The 15,399-nt window shown below is 41.1% G+C and overlaps 1 protein-coding gene across 2 annotated transcripts in view; it reads left to right on the top strand.

Moving 5' to 3' along the window:
* The first annotated feature begins 245 nt into the window (after nt 1–245).
* Nucleotides 246–15,399, top strand: part of LOC131703251 (uncharacterized transmembrane protein DDB_G0289901-like) — a 40,947-nt gene continuing 25,793 nt past the window's right edge. For both annotated transcript variants that reach the window (XM_059006343.1, XM_059006345.1), the window contains exon 1: nt 246–304. The gene's annotated coding sequence lies outside the window, so the exon portion shown is untranslated. The remainder of the gene's footprint in view (nt 305–15,399) is intronic.

Here is a 15,399-nt window from a genome sequence, read left to right on the forward strand (position 1 = left end):
TTTGTATAACAATACTGCAATAATTCTTCGCAAACCATTTGTGTTTCGCCTAATGTTTAATAATATCTCTATACTGTTAGGGGCACTTCCATTTATCCACGTGATTTCTTAGAAGATGAAGTTCTCAATCTGGTGTAGCCTGAGTAAATTTCCACGCCCAAATACCACGGTTATCTTCCTCTGCCGCACCCCTCGTTTGTGTAACAGTATAAAGCTGACAGTTTCGTTTCACATTTTACTCGACTCTGCACACACGGACTGCACTGACACCCTCCTGTTTCCAGCTCCTGCTTTCAAAGTACAGGTTAGAAATCTGCTGGGTTTAAGCAACCTAAACTTTGTAATGTTCATTTTAAAACTCTATAATAATGAATTGTAATGCATATAGTACTGCAGACGGGCAGTTCACTTTGATTTGTAGCTGATTAAAACATGTGATTGTGGGTCTGTGGGTTCAGAAAGGAAGAGGGAAGTTGACTGAGTGTCTTTGTTAAACAAACAAACAAAACAAAAACAAAACACATTGAATGCATAACAAGTCTCGGTGAAGTTAAGCTCCAGGTTTGGTTTGCTGTATTCTGCTACTGCTCTCAATTCTAACTATTTCCTATATCTATACTTGATTTAACTCCCGTATTCACGGATTTGTAATTGCTCTGATTTTAATCGTTCTTATCCATTTATTGCACTGACTACTTGCTCTTAATGGAATTTACTGTTATAAGCAAATCTTTTTTACTGTACGGTTAACTGCTGTTATTCGAAATCGCTCTCAAAAGCAATTATTTACTGTATTTGTTCTTATTTGAATTGGTACCTTTTAATACTAACTTTATTGTATTTAGATCTGCTCTTATCTGTAATGTGATATTTTGTAACAATTGTAAGTTGCCCTGGATAAGGGTGTCTGCTAAGAAATAAATAAATAAATAAATAAATAAATAAATAAATAAATAAATAATAATACTCAGTGAACAGGTAATTCACTGACACAGGGGAGACAGAAAGGTGAATTTGAAACACCGCACAGGTGCCCAGTTTTATTGATGGTGGCTGATTCCACGTTTTAGTCTGCAGAGGGCGCTGTTGAGTGTAGTCTGTCTACCAACGATGGTAGACCGAACCACAGCAATACCCACGGGGGTACAAAGATCAAGTGCGGGCGCACTCACAGGTGCTCAAAAGAAAAAATACAACAGGCGAAAGAAAAAAGGAAAATAAAACACAGTAATCAAACTACAAATAAAAGGTGCTGTGGGTCTCCGTCCTACACTCACTGCTCCCTCAGCCTGCTGTAGAAACACTTCTGGGGTCTGCCCAAGGTTTCCCCATTACCACTACTTTTTTTTTTTCTTTTGGGATTTCTTTCCCAGGTTTTTCTTTCTCTGGTCGGTCCTGGACCAGAACTTCCACATGCTCAGCACATCTCAGAAGGGCAGAGCTGAGGGAACAGCAGAATATTATTTTATAGGGCCAGCTTTCCCCCGAGACCCACCTCTCAGCCACTCAGAGAGTGGGAAAGCCCACACACCCTCTCTCCCACTGTGGCACTGCCACTTAAATTGAATGTTTGGTTCTACATGGTACAATAAATGTACCATGTGTTGCGCCTTAATTGGGCAGCACGGAAGCCTGGCCAGGTTTCAAATACATTTCGAGGTTCTTATTCGCTGGAAGCGGCAGCGTTGTTAATGGAAAGATTGTTTCAGACAAGTATAAATAGTACCTTTGTTACGCCATAGGGTGGAGCTGCTTACCTGCCTTTTGAGTTCCTGTCGTCTCCTTAGTTCCTGTTTAGGGACTCTATTCCTTGTTTTTGAAAAGTCCGCGGCGTTCTTTTTCCCGGGGTGGTTTGCCATGGTAGAGCGATCCTGTTTACCTTCGACTGTCGTTCAACTTGTTGGAAGTTGATTTTTTTTTTTATCAGCAAGTGCTTTGTTCCAGTTTCAGGCTGCATTAGCTGGTGTTGTTCACCTTTGCTGCCCACGATCGCTAAAGCCTGGAGCCGGCTTGTAATGCACCACGTTGCTGACGGTGTTGGCTTTTCAAGTGCATGTTCATAGTTTTTGTGGATTACTGGTCATCGTCCTCCGAGAGGATCTTCAAGCAAGCGGGTACCCAGGAGTTTGGTGAGATTGTTGTTTTTTTATTTTTGTTGCGGGACTGTTTTGTTTTTTTGTTTTATTTTGTTACTTTGTTCTCGCAATGGATATTTTGCTGGCTTGTTTATGTTTTGTTTTTTTTGCTCGGAACTTCTTTTCCATCTTGTTTTGTTGAACAGTTTCAATTATTTTAGCCAATAAATGTTTAAGGTTATCCCGTGTTTCTATAGTGTATTTATTGGGGGATCTCGCGTCCTTGATGCACTGTCGCTTCGCCCTTCCCCTTGTTAATAATTTGGGTATATTTGATACAGGGAGGTAATCCTGCCGTTGGGATTAGTTTTGTGCTAAGAGCGAGACGTTACACCACCTCTCCATGTCATTGCAATGACCAACAGATGGATATTGAACAGCTGCTGCCCTATTCCTGCAGCACTATGAATACACCAGAAGAGTCAGCACAGATCTCCCTGTTACAGGCACATATAACTACATAATGTTCCTGCTTTATTGTTTTCATTTTGTGTTGCTTTTCAAATGGATAGAATATAAATATATAAGTTATTAAAAAGTGCAGTCTCGAACAGTTCAATGAACATCAATCTACACCAGATCAATCTGCACCAGGGATCTCCAACCCTGCTCCTGGAGAGCCTCTATCCTGCAGGTTTATTGGGTGTCTTTACATCATCAATGGCTAAAGATCTGGCACACTTGTTAACCTTGACTAATTAAGCCAATAATTGGTTCAATGAAGTAACTTTGAGCTCAGTTGATACAAAAACCAGTTGGAGACCCTTGATCTACACCATTCAATGTCAGGGTTTAAATAAACTCAGAAAAACACCTGGTTTCAAGAAATGCTAATTATCACAGGCACTGAAAAGAAGTTCAACTGATACTTTAACCTGGACTCAGGATTTTGTTACAGATTTGGACACAGGGTCAGCTTTTAAGCTTTTAATGTTTAGCACGTTTAGCATCCAGATCTGGATTGAATATAAAATTTACCGGTTAACCCGCCTCTTAACTGGGACTGTCGTGGGACTGCAGCTGCAGCACTATGTAAAGGACCTGTTCACAGAACTGCAGCTCCCGGTTATTTTCATAAATAATGCATGTGTTATTTAAACAGAATAAAACTCGACTACGTCACGCCTTATTGATAGATAAGAGAAGTGGGAACCCAAGGGTGAATTGAAACAAACTAGTTACTTACATCATTTTGGTATTAAATTCAGGTCTGGTTCAACCCCTGATAAACCATTAAATTGGCCTAAATTAACCCCTATTCCAACTTCCCAAACAATTAATTGGTTTAGCAAGATCCATCCTGTGATGTATTTTAGACCCGTTTTAAACTAGCTTTATTTAAAGACTAGTGCCGCAAATTAACCATTTCTTGCTAATTCATCGACACAATAAGGACGTTGTATTTTGTAATATTGAATATCTGTATGAAACCTAAAATACAATTTAATATAGTGTTTAAATTACTATTGTACCTTTTAACAGTTTAGCAGCAATGTCAGGGAAAACGATTGGGAAACTAGATCACGAAACAAAATAATGCATCAGGGATCATTTAGTATTGGGAGATAGCAGTTCATGAGACACTGCTGCACAGGGCATGAGAATGTACCAACGCACACACACGATTATATATTGGATCCATGATGAAATCCTGTTTAAATACAGTTCTCAATAGGTTTTACATATTGTACTGTGACAGAAATATAATGAGATCTGGCTGTAAATCTCCTTCTGACCTGTGAGGGCGCTAAATAGCGAGTACCTCTCATACAGTAATCCTATGAGGTGCTTTAAAATACCTATAGTAAAAGTGCTAAACAAAAGAATAAATTGTAGACATTAAGTCACCCTGTGACACATATATATAATTGAAACAAACTAGTTACTTACATCAAGATATATTAAAGGAAATGAAAGTTTAGGAACCATCTTATTGTGAATAACAACAACGGTAAAGCTCGAGAGAGAGAAGGACTTAGAGAGGAGCTCTCAATAATAAATAGAGACGTGTTACGTGTTTTTGTGTTGTGTTTGTCTGTGTTGTAATTGTTTGTGTTTTTTTCATCACCAGACAGTTAGAACACATCTCCCGAGCTGTCGCCGAGGGTCAGCACAATCCGGAACACCACTGCACTACCGTCACAAAAAATACTTGTGTTTGCACTAAGCACCAGCACGACTGCACTCACCCAGGACTGGTGACCGTGTGTTCATTTTTGTTCGGGACTGTGCCCTGTTTCGTTATCCCCGTGCTTTACACATTGGGATTAGCCGGTTATTACCGCCGATTTATCCCTGAGTATGCCACAGTGGTTAACCCGTTAGTCGACCTCACCAAAAAGAGTGCTCCAAATTTAATCAAGTAGTCAGCTGATTGTCAGGGTGTGACAGGATGACAGAGGTTGAGACTCAGAGACAGTGTGAAAAGTTCAAAAATAAAACTTTTAATACTCAAAAATGCAAAATAAACCAGCACAAGGGCCAAACAAAAAGGTTTCAAACACTCAGACAATAAAACCAAAACAAAACTTACAAAAATAAGTCTTCCTGGCTGGGCATTGCCTTCACTGGTTTGCAAAAATGAACAAAAACAGCACACACAGAAAAACCACTCTTACTTCCTCTCCTTCTAGAACTCTCTCACTGGGAAGCTGAGGCCTCCTTTTATGCCAGGAGGCTGGTGACTAATTAAATAATTAATTGGTTGATTGCTCCCACCTGACGCAATCAACCTGGGCAGGGAGGATAATTTAACTCCATCCCTGCCAGTATTTCCAAGGGCAGAGCCCTGCTCTGCCACACAGGGGGTGTTTGATACTAATAAGCGTAAACTGTGCCAGGTCCCCACCCTTATCACACCGGATTTCACCAAGATATTCATCTTTCACACCGATGCTTTGGACGTGAGTTTGGGTGCTGTCTTGTCCCAAAAGGTAGATGGAGTAGAACACCCGATACTTTATCTCAGTAAAAAATATGCTACCTCGGGAGTGCAACTACTCCGTAGTCAAAAAGGAGTGTTTGGCCATTAAACGGTCTACTCACTCCTTACGATATTACCTGCTGAGACATTCATTTGACTTTGTCACAGACCACGCCCCACTCAAGTGGTTAAGCACAATGAAGGATAGCAATACCTGGATAACTTGGTGGTATCTGGTATTGCAGCCCTTCATGTACCACATGGTATGTCGTGCGGTGAAAGGCCACCAAAATGCGGATTCTTTTTCCCGGGAGGGAGGATAATGGGAATGATAGATTCAGCCGAGTGTTCCTTCGGTTATTATTATTATTATTTATTTCTTAGCAGACGCCCTTATCCAGGGCAATCGTAAGCAAATACATTTCAAGTGTTACAATACAAGTAATACAATAAGAGCAAGAAATACAATAACTTTTGTTCAAGCAAAGTACAAGTGTGACAAACCACAATTCAATAATACAGCAGATAATAGTGATAGTTACATCAGGATATGATTAAATAGTGATAATTACATCAGGATATGATTAAATACAAAGTACTACAGGTTAAACACTTGCAGATTACAGTATTCTGAAGTACAGGATTAAATGCAGTAAAATAGGGGGCAGATAAGAGCAAAATAAAGCACATTTACATGAAGGGTGATAGTGTCCCAGGATACAAACAGAGGAGTTCTACAGGTGCTGTTTGAAGAGGTGAGTCTTAAGGAGGCGCCGGAATGTGGTCAGGGACTAGGCAGTCCTGACATCTGTAGGAAGGTCATTCCACCACTGCGGAGCAAGGGTGGAGAAGGAGCAGGCTCTGGAGGCAGGGGAGCGTAGCGGAGGTAGAGCTAGTCTTCTAGTGCAGGCGGAGCGGAGAGGTCGAGTGGGGGTGTAGGGAGAGATGAGGGTCTGGAGGTAGCTGGGTGCAGTCTGGTCAAGGCATCTGTAGACTAGTACAAGAGTCTTGAACTGGAGCGAGCGGAGTAGTGGAGTAGCATGGGCGAAGCGAGCAACACCAGGCGGGCAGCAGAGTTCTGGATGAGCTGGAGCGGACGGGTGGCGGACGTAGGGAGGCCAGCCAGGAGTTGCAGTAGTCTAGACGGGAGAGTACCAGGGCCTGGACCAGGAGCTGGGTAGCATAGTTGGTGAGGAAGGGTCGGATTCTACGGATGTTGCTCAGGAAGAATCGGCAAGTGCGTGCCAGAGTGGAGATGTGCTGGGAATAAGAGAGGCAGGGGTCCAGGGTGACTCCAAGGTTCTTAGCTGAGGAAGAGGGAGAGAGTGTTGTAGATTCCAGAGGAACAGAGATAGAGAGATCAGAGGAGGGGGAGGAGGAGGGAAAGAAAAGGAGGTCAGATTTAGAGAGGTTGAGTTTGAGGTGATGCGAGTGCATCCAGAGGAAATAGCAGACAGACAGGTAGAGATACGGGAGGAGATGGTGGAGTCAGAGGTGGGGAAGAAGAGGAAAATCTAAGCATTTCTCTGAGCAGTGGGATATGTGACAGAAATACAATGATTCTTGGTTGTAAATCTCCCTCTCGACCTGTGAGGGTGCTAAGCAGCGAGAACAGAGTTCTTTGGACGGGCTGGTCAGACAGTAATTTCCCTGGGTCGGGAATTCGGCCAGTCTGGATGAAGGCGAGACTCCATTGCAAGAACGCATTGACCCAGAAAGGAAACAATGTGGCAGCCGCAGACTGGAGAGGCGGTTGCACAAGTTTACCAAGGGGTCATGTGTGACAGCATTAAAGGGGATGGGGAATCACAATCTGTTCCTTTGTTTGTTTTAATTTTTTTAATTGTAAGGACCCGTGAGAGATCCAGTATAAAAGTACCATGAGTGTTTGTTTGTAATTAGATAGCTATCACGTTCTGGAGCTGTCACCGAGGGCCAGCACAAAACCCAGAACAGCAAAACCTACCACGAGCACTACAGCACGCACCCAGGACTGGTGACCGTGTTTGTACATTGTGGGAAAGATACATGTGTTTATTATTTGGCACTGTAACCCGTTTATTTACTTCCAGTGCATTACACATTCAGTGTTCGCGCTAGGCTGCGCCATTTCGCCAATGTTCCCCTGAAATAAAAAAAAAATGTCCCGCTGAAATTCTCTTAACGCACCTGTGTGTCACCCTTCCCAGACGAGACGCAATACCAATATATTAATGCATTTTGTATTACCATGACATGTCTGACAACAGGCTAATCTTTTGTACTTGTTTGTTTACACTTGTGTTTTCATAATTAAACGCCAGTGCTTTTATTCTCCAGTCCAGTACAGTCAGTTTCAGTTTCAGTCAGTTTCACAGTAAAGCCTGGATGACAAAAAGTAGTCTACGGTAATGTTATAAAATATGTGAAATTTGTAATTATATATACAGCTCTGGAAAAAATTAAGAGACCACTGCAAAATTATCAGTTTCTCTGGTTTTACTATTTATAGGTATGTGTTTGGGTAAAATTAACATTGTTGTTTTATTCTATAAACTACTGACAACATTTCTCCCAAATTCCAAATAAAAATATTGCCATTTAGAGCATTTATTTGCAGAAAATGACAACTGGTCAAAATACCAAAAAAGATGCAGTGTTGTCAGACCTCAAATAATGCAAAGAAAATAAGTTCATATTCATTTTTAAACAACACAATACTAATGTTTTAACTTAGGAAGAGTTCAGAAATCAATATTTGGTGGAATAACCCTGATTTTCAAGCACAGCTTTCATGCGTTTTGGCATGCTCTCCACCAGTCTTTCACATTGATGTTGGGTGACTTTATGCCACTCCAGGCGCAAAAATTCAAGCAGCTCGGCTTTCTTTGATGGCTTGTGACCATCCATCTTCCTCTTGATCACATTCCAGAGGTTTTCAATGGGGTTCAGGTCTGGAGATTGGGCTGGCCATGACAGGGTCTTGATCTGGTGGTCCTCCATCCACACCTTGATTGACCTGGCTGTGTGGCATGGAGCATTGTCCTGCTGGAAAAACCAATCCTCAGAGTTGGGGAACATTGTCAGAACAGAAGGAAGCAAGTTTTCTTCCAGGACAACCTTGTACTTGGCTTGATTCATGCGTCCTTCACAAAGACAAATCTGCCTGATATGTCACAGTGTGACTTAATTTCTACAATTTATTCTTTTGTTTAGCACTTTTACTATAGGTATTTTAAAGCACCTCATAGGATTACTGTATTAGTTTTATATTAAAGGAAATGAAAGTTTAGGAACCATCTTATTGTGAATAACAACATCTCTTAATATATCAATGTTTGGGAGACTTTCACGATATGATTGAATGTTGTTAATCGTTTTGCAGCTGCCAGAGGTACACACAGTAAGACTGCACGAGTTATTTGAGAGTTGTTTTGAGCACGTTTTATAAAATGTTATTGGTTTGGTATTTTAAGTTCGATTTTGCTTTACTTTGAGTGAAATGTATGTACTGTATTTTTATTATTATGACAGTATGTACACGTTTTTCATTATATTAAATTTGGTCTTACCTTGTGTCTTGGTATGAAACGGCATCTAGGCTGGGAAGGAGCTGAGAGAGAGTGATGTCACTTCCTGTGGGAGGTTTCCGCAATGATGCTGGGAAATGTAGTTTGTACAAATACAGTTAATAGGTCTTGCCAATTGATTCGCTCTGGACAGTTAAGGGAGGAGTTTGATGGATATAAAAGAGCGGAGACACAGAGACAACGTACAGAACTGTGAGAGACAGGGCGTGTGCCACAGCAGAGAGCCAGAGAGCCTGCCACAGCAGAGAGCCAGAGCCAGAGCCAGAGCCAGAGCCAGAGAGACGGCAGAGGAGAGCTGCAGGAGCCACAGGGAGTGCGCCATAAGAGAACTACCGGAGTCACCGAGAGAGCAGAGACGTGGAGAACAGAGACCGGGATCCAAGAGGAACCATCAGTACTAAATGCATTAGTAGAACAAGCAGGCTGTACTGGAGAGTGGAATCAGGACCAAAAGAGTGCAGTTTTAAAAGGGAAGTAGCCGGACAACTTTTAATGATTAGTACATTGCCTAATAGGGTTTATGACCCGCTTGCTGTTTAGGGACCCTAGTGCACCTTTATATTCTCTCTGCTAGAGTGATACCTGTGTTTTTAAAAGGAGATAAACACAATATTTGGTATTTGTCTGCAACTTGTAATTTATGGTTTTTGCACCTGTTCTATGATATAAATATCCATGATAGAGAGTGGTATTTTCAGGTGCTGCATTTTAAATTAACTGTGGCTATAGGTTGTGCTCTTAAATATATGGATTGGTATAGTTAACTATAAAGAAGTATATTTTAATTTCTGTTGGGGTGTTCTGTATACTGCATAATTGTGAGTCACTCAGTGCTGTTGCTTTTTCTGTCTCCTGGGGGGGGAGGGGGGAGGGGGGAGGGGGGAGGGGGGGCACTGGTTGCACCTGTTCCTGGAGCGGTTGATGAGGATCCAGTGGTGGCTATTGTGACTTGGTGGCCTGAAATTTATTTCTTTTGTATACTTTTGCACCCTAGCAAAGTAGTGGGTGCTTTTATTATTTTCTTTTGATACTTTGTGCACTAGTAAATTAGTGTGTGCCTTGTTTTTTATTTACTCTTGGTAACCCTTGGTACTATAGAAATTGTATTATCATATTTTAATGATTTTATAAGGATAAATAAACATTGTTTATTGTGAAATTGTACAACTGTTTGCCTTTCTTGTCATGGTCGGTCTGTTCTGAGTTCCAACTGGTCATATTTACGAACCTGTGTTGCTTTTAGTGTTGCTAGGGCCCTAGTGCCCCATATATTTAGTCACTAGGTGGCGTAGTTGGCTACTGCTTGAATTAAACCCAGAGTGTCCTGTGACATATATATATATATATATATATATATATATATATATATATATATATATATATATATATATATATATATATATATATATATATAGACGTGCTCAAATTTGTTGGTACCCCTCCACAAAAAACGAAGAATGCACAATTTTCTCTGAAATAACTTGAAACTGACAAAAGTAATTGGCATCCACCATTGTTTATTCCATATTTAATAGAAATCAGACTTTGCTTTTGATTTTTTATTCAAAATAATATTGTAAATAAGAAAACAAATGAAAATGGCATGGACAAAAATGATGGGACCGCTAACCTAATATTTTGTTGCACAACCTTTAGAGGCAATCACTGCAATCAAACGTTTTCTGTAGCTCTCAATGAGACTTCTGCACCTGTTAAGGTAGTTTGGCCCACTCTTCCTGAGCAAACTGCTCCAGCTGTCTCAGGTTTGATGGGTGCCTTCTCCAGACTGCAAGTTTCGGCTCTTTCCATAGATGTTCGATAGGATTCAGATCAGGACTCATAGAAGGCCACTTCAGAATAGTCCAATGTTTTGTTCTTATCCATTCTTGGGCGCTTTTAGCTGTGTGTTTTGGGTCATTATCCTGTTGGAGGACCCATGACCTGCGACTGAGACAGAGCTTTCTGACACTGGGCAGTACGTTTCGCTCCAGAATGCCTTGATAGTCTTGAGATTTCATTGTGCTCTGCACAGATTCAAGGCACCCTGTGTCAGGTGCAGCAAAGCAGCCCCAAAACATAACCGAGCCTCCTCCATGTTTCACTGTAGGTATGGTGTTCTTTTCTTTGAAAGCTTCATTTTTTCGTCTGTGAACATAGAGCTGATTTGACTTGCCAAAAAGCTCCAGTTTTGACTCATCTGTCCAAAGGACATTCTCCCAGAAGGATTGTGGCTTTCAATATGCATTTTAGCAAATTCCAGTCTGGGTTTTTATGTTTTTCTTTCAAAAGTGGAGTCCTCCTGGGTCTTCTTCCATGGAGCCCACTTTCGCTCAAAAAGCGACAGATGGTGTGATCAGAAACTGACGTACCTTCACCTTGGAGTTCAGCTTGTATCTCTTTGGCAGTTATCCTTGGTTCTTTTTCTACCATTCACACTATCCTTCTGTTCAATCTGGGGTTGATTTTCCTCTTGCGGCCGCGCCCAGGGAGGTTGGCTACAGTTCCATGGACCTTAAACTTCTTCATAATATTTGCAACTGTTGTCACAGGAACATCAAGCTGCTTGGAGATGGTCTTGTAGCCATTACCTTTACCATGCTTGTCTATTATTTTCTTTCTGATCTTCTCAGACAACTCTCTCCTTTGCTTTCTCTGGTCCATGTTCAATGTGGTGCACACAATGATACCAAACAGCACAGTGACTACTTTTCTCCATTTAAATAGGCTGAATGACTGATTACAAGATTGGAGACATGTGTGATACTAATTAAAGAAACTCATTAGTTTGAAATATAACTATAATCCAAATATTTATTATCTTTTCTAAGGGATACCAACAAATGTGTCCAGGCCATTTTAGAATATCTTTGTAGAATAAGCAATAATTCATCTCTTTTCACAGCTTCTTTGCTTTATTCTATGACAAACCAAAGGCATGCAAGTATACATGATAAAAATAGCTTTTAATTTCATCACTTTTCAGGAGGAATGAAGCATTATTTCAATGAGCTGTAAGGGTACCAACAAATTTGAGCACGTCTGTGTATATATATATAAAACTGTTTGAAAGTACTTTTAACCCTTTGCGGTCCATTTATTAATTGCGCGTCAGGCACGCCAGGTCTAATTAATTTTCACATATGCAGTTAATTTTAGACGCGCTGTTTAAAAGTATTTTTTTTCACAGTCAAACGGGTTTAAATGGCCCTGCATATCAACAAAGCACTCACTAGGCATCTCCAGCCCCGCCCCACCCTTTCGTTTGCTATAGGGTTCACCTATGTAATAAATAAATAATAATAATAATAGCACCGTGTAACAATTATTTTTTTTTTTGGTTCCTGGGTAGTATTCCTTATTTCACGCTGGCCTCTTCCGCCAGCGACACTGTACTTTCCCCAACCCGGCCACCCGAGTGCATAACCAAGCCAGTTCTTATGGGCCGAGCAGTCTCCCAAGGCCCGCCCCTCAGCCACTCAGAGAGAGGGAAAGCACACACACCCTCTTCCCCACCTCTCCGTGTCATCGCCATGGACGACAGGCGGATCCCACGAGACTGCTGCCCTCTACCTGCAGTAATACGGATGTGCCAGACAGTCAGTCTAGATCTCCCCTGTTACACACCCGTTTATTGGGTTGCTATAATGATGTCGGACCCAGTCCGACAAAGGACCTGTGAGGAATAATTGCAATGTCGGACCCAGTCCGACAATGGACCACAAAGGGTTAAGACTTTGTAATCCTTGGCGTCTCTCTCTGGGCCTTCCTCTCAAATGCCAGCAGGTAGGCTTCCACATCATCCGCTGAAGTCATTTTCTGAAGAAAGTGACTGGCCCTTATCGGGTGCTGAGCCGCAGCTGTTGGCTCTCTGGTCGGTTAAGCGGCACCCAGCTGTTGAACCATGGTGCACCATTCGAGGCGATCCTGTGCAGCTTGTTCTGCGAGGATTTGGTTATTTTCTTGCAGCACAGCCGTGGCTTGCTGTTGTGCGGCTGTAGCCTGCAGAGCTCTCTGTAGAAGCTCTTCCATTTATCAGGGTTCTTATGAAACCCCACTTCTGGTACTATATGTAGCGAATTTGCTGTTGTCGTTCAGGATAATGTCATCATGGTGTGTAGTATGCAAGAATAATTCCAAGAAAAAAAGAACTTAGAATGAAACACGCTGGGGCATGTCTTTATTTGAAAACAAAACAAATGCACCGTTTGTGCATACAAAAACAAAAGAAAAGCCTAAACCCTTTTTTTGATCTAACTAAACAGTTAAATCATCTCTCTCTAAACAGGGAGAGGCTACTCCTGTTTACCCCGATTTACGCTCACAGGTAACTTATTTAGTTTTCCTTACTTTAGTTTATTTCTGCACAACCAACTCCACTAATGCTCTTAGCAACTCTTCTTCACGTTCCACCCCCCACCTTCTCAACCTTACCACTCTTTTAACTCCAAGACAATTACACAATTAAAGAATTAACCTACATTGGAGAGAATCCTGACATCAGTATCATCCTCAGGGTCTTAATGCCTCCATATACCCTATCCAATATAATAACATACCTTTTCCAACCCAACATAACATTGATTCTTTTTAAACCCAAGTTTGTGGTTTAACCTGTCTTGATCAACCTGTAATATCCACTTTACATTCCTTTGTTAACTCTCTGATTTTACTTTTAAACCTTTTACATTATTGCCACTCTCATCGACCAGTATAGAGAGAGAAAGCCATACTTCCTTGTGCCAATAAGGACTACAATGAGCATTACACTCACAGGAAACCAAAAATTGTCAAAACTCCAGCTCAAAATCTCAGAATAAGATTGATGGAGATGAATGATGGGTCGTAAAAGAAAATCGTAAAAATAGAAGAAAAAAATAGGGAGAATTCTCAACTGGTTGACTTCATCTTTCAAAATACTGCTTGTCTCAACTAATCATGTAGCACTGACAGTTAACACTACATACTTGCAAACTGAATGTTGTTTGTTCAAATCTCATGTATACCAGACCTTTTTTTTATTTATATAAAGAAAGATTTTGTTTTGCAGGCAAATGTTCCATTTTAAAACAGAAATAAATCAATTAATATAAATGATAGATCACAATAAATATTTAATTGTCATTAAACTCGGATGTCCTGTAATATACATATGCGTGGATAAAAGTGCCTGGGGTCTGCAAAAATCTCACCTTCCTTTGGCGACTTATTTCTCTTACTGTATGACAGGTTGTAATGGGGAGGTTAGATCTGTGCTGACTATCTGGCGCATGCATGGTACTGCAGGAAGGGGGCAGCAGCCTTGTAGATCTGCCTGTCGGCCATGGCAGTGACACGGAGAGTTGGGGAAGAGGGTGTGTTGGCGTTCTCTCTCTCTGAGAGGCGGGCCTTGCTCGGCCCATAAGAACTGCACTTGGTTGTGCATTCATGTGGCCACAGAGAGGGTACCCAGTGACACTGGCGGAAGACGCCAGTGTAAACAAAGACCAGGCAAGCACGACTGAGGGAGACAGCCTGCCTTAAAATAAAGTAAAAAGTAAAATAAATAATTACGTACCCGAGGGGACGTGTGTAGATACGGGGAACTCTGGCCACCCCAATGTATAGGAAATAGATGAGCATAGGTCGGAGGCCCGTGGTGATCAGCTTAGCGGCAGTGGGGGCACTGCGTAAGCATCACTTTTGTTTTGTAGTTTTATTACTGTGTTTTATTTTCTATTTTTCTTTGTACCTTCTATTTTGAATTATTATTTTTAGGCACCTGCGAGTGCTTGGACCGTAACCCTCTTTACCATTGTTGGTATAGGGGAACAGCGGAACCACAGTGCCAACTACTGGTAAAAATAAAACAGTGCATCTGAGTGGTATTTCAACTCCAATCTTCTGGCTCCTGTGTCAGTGAATACCCCCACCCTTCCACACAGGTATTTACTTTTTTTGACATTTCACTTAAGAGTGTTGGGAACTACAGATTCAATGTGCAATGGTGCTTTTGGCTGATTTACTTTTGCTGCACCAGTACCCTGAAAACACGTAAACTATATGTGTTTCGCTGTAACTTGGCACGAGGAACTACCGTTCCTCTCGATATTTATGAGAATCTGTAACTTTTATTATTTTGTAATGCTGTATAAGCCTTGTGGCTTTTGCTAGTGTGACTCAATCTAAAAGTAAAGTTGTTTACTTCAGACGTTGCTTCCTGTTTTGCTGTTCTGGGAGACACAAGATGGCGATCATGTAAACAAGGCTGAACTGTTGCATGGGACGGTAGACTTTAAAATGTATTTCTGGTTAAATAAAACCCATTTCATTGATCAACGTCTGTATCAGAGTCCTTAATAAATACCCACGCTTACACAATCTACTTATATCACAGTTATAAATGTACACAAAATCTCTCTCACTGTCCATCATTAAATCCAGTGTTGTGTGAAAAAAGACTCGAGTCCACTCATTTCAGAACCGCATTCAATCAACAGCTCGTCTTATTTGAAATCCAGCAATTTTTCAGTGGCAGGTTTCATAGTTAAAAACACTTGCTCCGTTAAATTGCAATCCTTGGTATATTGTCTAAGGTAAGCACATATTCTGTTCAAAATAAAATCCTGTGTACTAAGATTTCCTCCAGTGACAATTCCAGCTAAAGCTGAACACAATGTTGGCATTCTGTGGTTCTTGAAATGTGTATTTTTTGTGACAACTAGTGTAAGTCTGAAACCTGTAATTTTTAAAAAAAATGTTAGCTCAAAATGTAGGTAATCATGCTGACAGTAGT

Source organism: Acipenser ruthenus, chromosome 32 (genome assembly GCF_902713425.1).
Source record: "Acipenser ruthenus chromosome 32, fAciRut3.2 maternal haplotype, whole genome shotgun sequence".
In the NCBI taxonomy this organism is placed as follows: Eukaryota; Metazoa; Chordata; class Actinopteri; order Acipenseriformes; family Acipenseridae; genus Acipenser; species Acipenser ruthenus.